This window comes from Triticum dicoccoides, chromosome 3B (genome assembly GCF_002162155.2).
Source record: "Triticum dicoccoides isolate Atlit2015 ecotype Zavitan chromosome 3B, WEW_v2.0, whole genome shotgun sequence".
In the NCBI taxonomy this organism is placed as follows: domain Eukaryota; kingdom Viridiplantae; phylum Streptophyta; class Magnoliopsida; order Poales; family Poaceae; genus Triticum; species Triticum dicoccoides.
In genome coordinates, this window is record NC_041385.1 from 787,838,311 (window position 1) to 787,846,107 (window position 7,797).

Sequence of the window (7,797 nt, forward strand, 5' to 3'; positions counted from 1 at the left end):
TCCGATGTAATGATACTATTGTGTTTGCGTGCAGAATGCCTTTGGGTGGAGTAGGGGTTATCTGAGTTTGCAAATATTTATACCACTCTATTTCAGCCTTTGAGCAAAGGAACAAAGTTGAGCACCCGATAGCTTGTAACATGGTCTTGTAAAGGGAAATTCTGCTGCGTTTAGTTTAGCGTGGACACAAGAGCGCGTATAAGGGTTAAAATGGCGATTTCAAAGTAGAATTAGCCCATGTAAATTAGAGAACATTCCATTTGAAGAGCTGCAGATAACTACTGACTATACAGGGAATTCCACAAACTCAAACGGGAAACTGAATATAGGGGCTGTTTGGTTGGAGGCCTGTGCATCATGCCTGAGAAAAAATGCTGCCTGAGTGCTCCCTGAGTTGGTGGACAAATTTGCCTGGTTAGGCTAGTCCGGCACAACGTGTTTGGTTCGTGGCCTGGTCTGGCATCCTATATTTTAATGCTTAAATATTGTTGACGGTTGTTTATCACTGCCAGGCAGTGGCTGCCGCGCCTCAGGCGCAGGAAAAAGGTGGCCTGAGCCAGGCTAAGCATTGTACCTTCTATATTTTATATCTAGTCCAGGCTAATTGCACTACTAGGCACCTCCATGTCAAGCATGCATTTCTTTCCTCAGGCACGAACCAAACAAGCATCAGGCATGCTTCAGGGACAGTTCAGGTCAGGCATGTAGCATTGTGGACATCAACCAAACAGCCCCATACTGCACAGGACAATCCACAGCGGAGGGATTTTGCTTCGAGAAATGCGGGCGTGAATTTGGTTATCAGATCTAGTATCAACTTGGAGCAGCCAATCACGACCGGAAGAAGACCGCGAGGGAGGTTCCGGCGAATACCTCAAGCCTCCGCGCCGTCTGCTCTGCACCGAAAGCCCCAACTGGATGACTAGTCCACGGGCCATGGTCCCAGGTCCCACTCCCACCGCTGCCGCCCTTCGTCCTCTCATCCATGATCGCTGTAGATTTGGGTAGGAAGATGTGTTTTTTTCGGAATTAGTAACTGGCTAACGTTCGCCGAGAAGAAACTTCCAGCGAACGGCCTAGCTGCCACACGATTTTGATCCTACGGTGTAGTTTGGATGACTTTTTTTACCCTCAAAATTGAAGGAATGTCATGATAGTTTTACACAAAGACACCCACGTCCTCCAAAAATACACTAAAACTGCCAGACGGACATTTGCAAATGCTAACTCTGACGGCGAACGTTCGGTAGATATACCTACCATGTTTTAAGGCTTTTTTCATCTTTTTTTTCGTGGAAAGATCTTAACTCACACATTACTTCCAAGTTTGATTATTTACCTCCTGAACAATGACTTGGGGACTTGGGTCCATCCGCCAGTGATACAATCATAAAAAAAAACATAGAACAGTTAGTAAAGTGTGGCAAATAACGATTCTGCTAATTAATAGGTACCTAAAAAATGTGTCATTCACATCCGCTTCACACGAGGCTGAAGGCAGCGGTGACGTGAGGAGTGGCAACGACAAGTGCCGGCCACAGTGAGTCCCAGCTGTGTACGAGCAGGAGCCGGCAAGAGTGAGATTTTTTTTATAGGGGTTAGGGCGAGGGGTCGCCTTAGCTGTTCATCAAACCATGGCTTAGTGGAATGGCTAGGGCTGCGGCCAGGACAACAAAGGTGGGAGGGCGAAGGAAGGTCAGGGAGGGAAGGCGGCGGTAGCCACCGGCCGTGGGGGCAGAGGCGGGTGTTTAGGGATGGGTCGACTGGCGGCTGCGTGGGGAAGAAGAAAAGTATGATTGGAGATGAGTAGGGTATGATCTGTTTTCGGTCATACAGTAAAGATCTAACGATTAACAAAAGTGACTGATGCAAAAAAAGAAAATCATGTGCCTGATGTATAGAGCTCCCGGCAAATAATCTAATCCTCTAGCCGATAGGGATCGAGGACATCGGACATAACTCCATTTGTGTTCCATGGTTGGATGAAAAGGATGGTAGGCTACCAGCCTCGTCTTCTTTGTGGAGAAATATTTAGGTCATTTCAGCATCAACAAATATTTTTGTTTCATCATCTTGTCTCGCTAATTATTTTGTATAGTTCGATTTCCAGTACAACATCTATGTGGCTTGCAATTACCAAAATGTAAAAGCATCTACAAGACAATTTGACCCCTATACATCCGCGGACGCATTCAAACGTTGTCCGGGCATGTGTGCCAAGGTCTCATTTATGCGTGCATGCAGCCATGCTCTTCACTTTTTCTCCTATATGTCTAGTCACATGCATATGATTGATGGTTATGTTTAGAGAAAAAACAGACAAAAAGAGAAAGTGGTGATACAGATAGGACAAATCAAACTTGATGGACTGCCCAGACACACCCAGACGCCCTCATATCCTCCCTACCTATAGGCTGGATATGAGGGTCCATCGACAATTCGGACATATCTAAACAATTTGAGTGGTCCGGTTGATGATTTTTTTTTTCTTATCTCTTCTGTCTGGACATTGTCTGAGTTGTTCGCCGGGAAGTATAAAGGAAATGCAGTGGTCTGGTTGCAGATGCTCTAAGTAGGCTTTGTATGACATTTTGTACAAGCTCCAAGTCAACAGGAGTCTTTACTAATGCAACATGTTTTTTTCCATACATACACCTCAGAAGAGGATTGTCATCTCAATTGATGAAAGAGAAAAGGAAAATAATGTTTTTTCTCCAGTGGTGAAAAGAATGGTTACTCGACCTTTTTATGTTCTCTAGCAAGGGAACTTGTCCAGTGGTGTGCGAGCGGCCGCCATAGCTTCGTTCACCGCATCCATGCAGTAATCTTGTCATGCGTCGCTGAACAAAGGGCTATATTCGGGGCTAGGAATGCAGAGCATCCACAGCGTCTGCTCCCACACCAAATACCGGCCGGCGATATGGCGCTAGGTCCCGCAATCGCCTACTCCCTTCGTCCTCCATTCAAGACCATAGAAAAATAAAGTAAATGCTAGTCCACAACACATTTGGATAGATGCGGATTTTTTTATTTAAAAATAGTTTATGTCATTCTTTTACCCCGCGCTTCACAAATGTGACAGAATTGATCTCAATTTAAGAAAATCCTCAAAATACCCAATTAAGCAAAATTGCGTCACATTCTACCCCTTTCGAACTTTTTCATGATGCTTAGTAGGCATACCACCTCAAGGTTATTTTTTCTGGTTTTGATTATGTTTTTATTTTCAAAAGTGAACCGGTCAAGCACATCGAACCTGTTCTGATTTGCTCTTGAGGTGGATCCCATGTGTCAGCACAGGAGAATGATATATGTGAAAAATAAATCGTTGGGAAGGTATTTGGACACACGACCTTCTGTATATAGTAGCTCGGGTGCGCCATTTGGTCTAGTGTCAAATGATAGATAGAAACCCTACTATCTTACAGGGGTGTCCCTCATTGGTTGCACGTACAAGTTGGTCGCCATCCAGTCCATATTCCGCAATGGCACAATATGCACCACCTCTACGCTGGTCGGCAGGAAGACCTGGTTTGTTCGCCCGGCCCCATGGACGGCCAGGAGCACATCCGCCAAGGTCACCAACGTTGACGATGCGCCAATATTAATTTAGGAGAGATGTAAATCCATGATAAATATATAAGATTTGTTTGCCTCATAAAAAATTCAACTGATGCCTAATGTTCCTTCTCTATGCTAACAACAACAACAATAAAATATGCAAATAGAGAAAACATTGAAACAAAGAATAATAAAGAGTAGATGCGCGGCATTTATTCGAGCAAACAAGATATGTGATATTAATAGCATTGTATGAGAGAAATAAATGCAAGATCATTGTGACTCTACATAAAAACTAGCACTATATTTGAATAATATGAAATAAATACCAATTATACAAAAGAGTGCACGACAATATATAGAACCTGCATGATGTGGAAACAATAATGTAGAAGATATACATGGATGTGAGATCATTACCTAAGATGTGCAAAATTTATTTGACCAAACAAGATATCTATATCTTCTATAATATTGTGGTAATAATACCATTGAAAGAGAGAAATAGATGTAAGATCGTTGCCTAATATTTAACTATGACTATATATATATACTAGTACTACATATAAATAACATGAAATATATACCATTAGTATAAAAGAGTGTATGCATTTATGTAGAACCGTAAAGATATGAAAACAATAATTTAGAAGATATACTTGGATGCGAGATCAATACATAAGATTCCATTGGACCTTTCTAATAAATAACAGTGAACGAAAGAGTTTATTGGCAAGACAAAAACACATAGGAATAGAAGAAGGAAGGAGGAATAGAATAGAAGAAGTAATCTCTTTGTTCTGATGGCACTCACCAAGCGCACTACAACACGTTCGACAACTGTGTGCTCTGTGGTTGTTGCATTCCTGGTGCTTGCTATGATATGTTCTACCTTGCGATCCTGCCATGCACACACTGGTATGCAAGTCATCTTCTTATTTCAAATTCATAAATTTGGTAATGCTTTGGTACACCCACTTAGAAAAGTTTACATGAATGTTAAAATTGCTTTAAAAAGGATATTTGTGTACAATGATGATTAATTAATTATAACCCATATCTTCTCGATAGCTCAATCAACAGACCATAGCCAACTTGTGGCACCCGCTAAATCTAGAATCAACAATGGTTAGCCTTCTCTATGACAACCACTGCTCCGTGGCCTGCCAACATGCCCTCGTAGTCTTCTCAATTATTGATAGCCCTAATCGTGATGATATTTGATGGAGTGTGTTTTAGTTTTTTGAGTAGCTAGTACGGAAGGTAGAACAGAGCTTGATCACAAAATTTAAACTGAAGACCATTACATGGCCCAAATTAGTGTAGGGTAGGAGACTTAAAAGATCAGAGTTTTTGTACCAAATTTGATCGCTAGCGGGTGGCGGGCGTACGCGAAACCATTATGGCGCGACAGGCTTGCAACAAGTCCACCCTCGACGGTGCTACCCATGTCTATTGCTGCAGCAGCCTGCGGATCAAACATTGAAATGATATAATTGGACATAAAATACTATATACTAGCCTTTTTTGATTGAAGGGTTAATTCTTAATGTCCAACTTTGGTCTTCTACGCAAGTTGTACACTTTTATAAGGTGGTGTGCATAAGCAAACCTGTATCAACCTATCAAAAAAAATACTTGTTTGATAAGTGTGTACTACATGTGTATTTTGCAGAACCTAATAAACCGCCGGTGTGCGTGCGGATGGATCCATGTTTCGAGCGTACTACATGCTGGGAAATGTGCGTGGATATGGGTTTCCGTGTCCCTCATCCCCGTTGTAAGGGGAGCGTAGATCGGCTTTGTTGCTGCCTAGACAGGACCAGTAAAACTCATTGATGGTTCTCTTCCTGAGCTATGCAATGCTGAATAATTGTATGCTTGTGATGAGCGTGTGCTAATCTTAATAAAAATATTTAAAAAATTTCATATTGTTTGTTGTCTGTCTTATGCTTGCAAATATAATGTTTATCATCTATTGTTTGTCATTTTTTATTTTGAGAAAGTCTATTATCTGTCTTGTGCATTGAAAAGATTGTATGTCTCTGTCCATGGGTGCATGCAATTTTCATTTGCAGGCTCATTTGAGTTATCAGCAGTGTATCTAAAGCAACCTTATTTTTAGACCATAGAACATTTCTTTTCCAGAAAATAGGCCATTAAATTGCACTGGTTTCCCATCACTCAAAAACTGCACGCCAAAATGAAATCTAATGAACATCACCTCTCTGGGATCCATGTGACTACCCAATCATACAAAAGATACACGAGCAGAATGTGTGGCATGTCCTTATTCACAAATGGAAGATTACAACGGCTGCAAGCAAAAAGTACCTCCGGCATCGAGCACATTGTCATCCGTCAAGGCCGCTGCTGCCGTGCCTAGCCAGCCACCAAAGTGCAGCCACCGCCGTGCTCAACCAGCAACCGCGGGCCTCAATGACCGGCAGGCCACGACCGCCACCACCGCTATAGTTAGCCACGCCTCACTGCCCACCAAGGCCGCCCATGAGCGAATCACAGCCGCCACCACTCTGTTTAGGGTTCGTGAATGAGAAAAGGGATCAAGATAATGCGAGAGAGATCGAGAGAGAGAGAGAGAGAGAGAGAGAGAGAGAGAGAGAGAGAGAGAGACGGCGGGTGCCGTTAGTCACTTGATTGACGTGGCGGTCAAAACCAGGCCATCTGGCCCGTTTTAGTCAAAACATGGTCTACTTTTTTTTTGCGAGAAGTCAAAATATGGTCTACGTCATAGTAAGGCTACCTTATAATAATTAGAGACAAAAAGTATCCGGTTTACATAGACTTACCCCTTCAAAGTAAGCAGGCCATTACTGTATGCAATGGAATTTACACAGGTCCAGGGGCGAAGCTTACAATATGGCAAGGTCTGGCTAATGCCATACCTAAGCTGCCGTAAAAATACTAATATACTATGTCTATACTCCTATATAGTGTACGAGTATTGAGCGATATAGACCGTTGGATCTTTGTAAACCGACGGCTCACACTCAATTGATTTAGACAAAGAACTACGTGGGCACTTTTACACCATTGGATAGAATAATCTGACGGCTTGCGGTGCTGGGATTCGCGTGCGGCACACCCTTTTGCTGCAATGTGACAAAGAATACACGAAGGGTCAAGATTCCCCCGCTGGCCACTGGCACCTAGAAATCTCTGGCAGGCTCCTGTAAGAGAGTGCTGCCCTACAGTACTACTACTAACAAGCTATTTCACCTGGCAAGCACTGCTACACGTGATGAGAGAGAGTGTGTGTAAGAAACGCATGCAGCATCAGTATGACGAAATGTTGACTTGAAGAGCTTTTATTTAGTATGAATAATCATATGCTTAATACTACTACTAATTTGCTTCTTTTTCTCATGTAATAAAGTTCATACACGTGCACGCCTATAATTGATTTTTTGTGTCCGCCTGGTTATCAGATTACAAACACAAGTACTCTAGGATTTTTCCAAATGAATAATCAGATGCTTGGGGTATTTTGAGTTGCTAACGTCGCTTGCTACGCTTACAATGGCCGACAGACACAAGTAAAGTAAAAGCTTAATCTGTGTTAAAATTAAATATCCCTGCAAAAAAAGTGTTATAATTAAATAGTTATTATTTTCTTTTATAATTTCGTTTTCAAATATGATCCAGGTTTTCCCATTGTTTCCATCAATAATCATTAAATTTATACGTGCAAGGCATGTGCCTTGTACTAGTATATATAAGTAGCCCAGCACAATTTTCAGGTTTTGGTATGAGGCCGCTGAGGTGTTGGGCTTGGTTACTGCCAATGGTGTGATGGGCCGTGTTCATGGGCTCAGCGCACATGGTTAACCCAGGGCACACTGATCAATCCAAGTTCACGAGAATGAGAATCACGACTGCTCGGTTGACTTTACTAAAAAGGAAGACTGATCGGTTGACTGTTCAGGAGACTGAGAGAGGCGGCACGGCAAGGGCTTAGGGCACGCCGCACGGGCACGGCAGGCCGACAGGTCTCAGGTGCTAGCTAAGAGTATGTACACTCCTGCATGAGCAAGCCATTTAAACTAAGAGCATCTCCGGCGGTTGGAGCCCTCCAGGACAATTATCAGACCAAAGGAACGCGTGGAGGGATAGGATTGGTTGTTGCTTCCACCAGCGCTCCCAAGAGCCCACAGCGCACTGGGTTTGGCCTGAGTTTGCCTGTGCTATTTTGAGGTCTTGGGGGCGGGAGAGGGG

At 42.9% G+C, this 7,797-nt stretch overlaps 1 long non-coding RNA gene across 1 annotated transcript; it reads left to right on the forward strand.

Annotated features, from left to right (window-relative positions):
* The first annotated feature begins 4,303 nt into the window (after positions 1–4,303).
* LOC119278491 lies at positions 4,304–5,493 on the forward strand. The gene is made up of 2 exons (XR_005137817.1): positions 4,304–4,479; positions 5,237–5,493. It is a non-coding gene; the product is annotated as an uncharacterized LOC119278491 (long non-coding RNA).
* Positions 5,494–7,797: the final 2,304 nt, after the last annotated feature.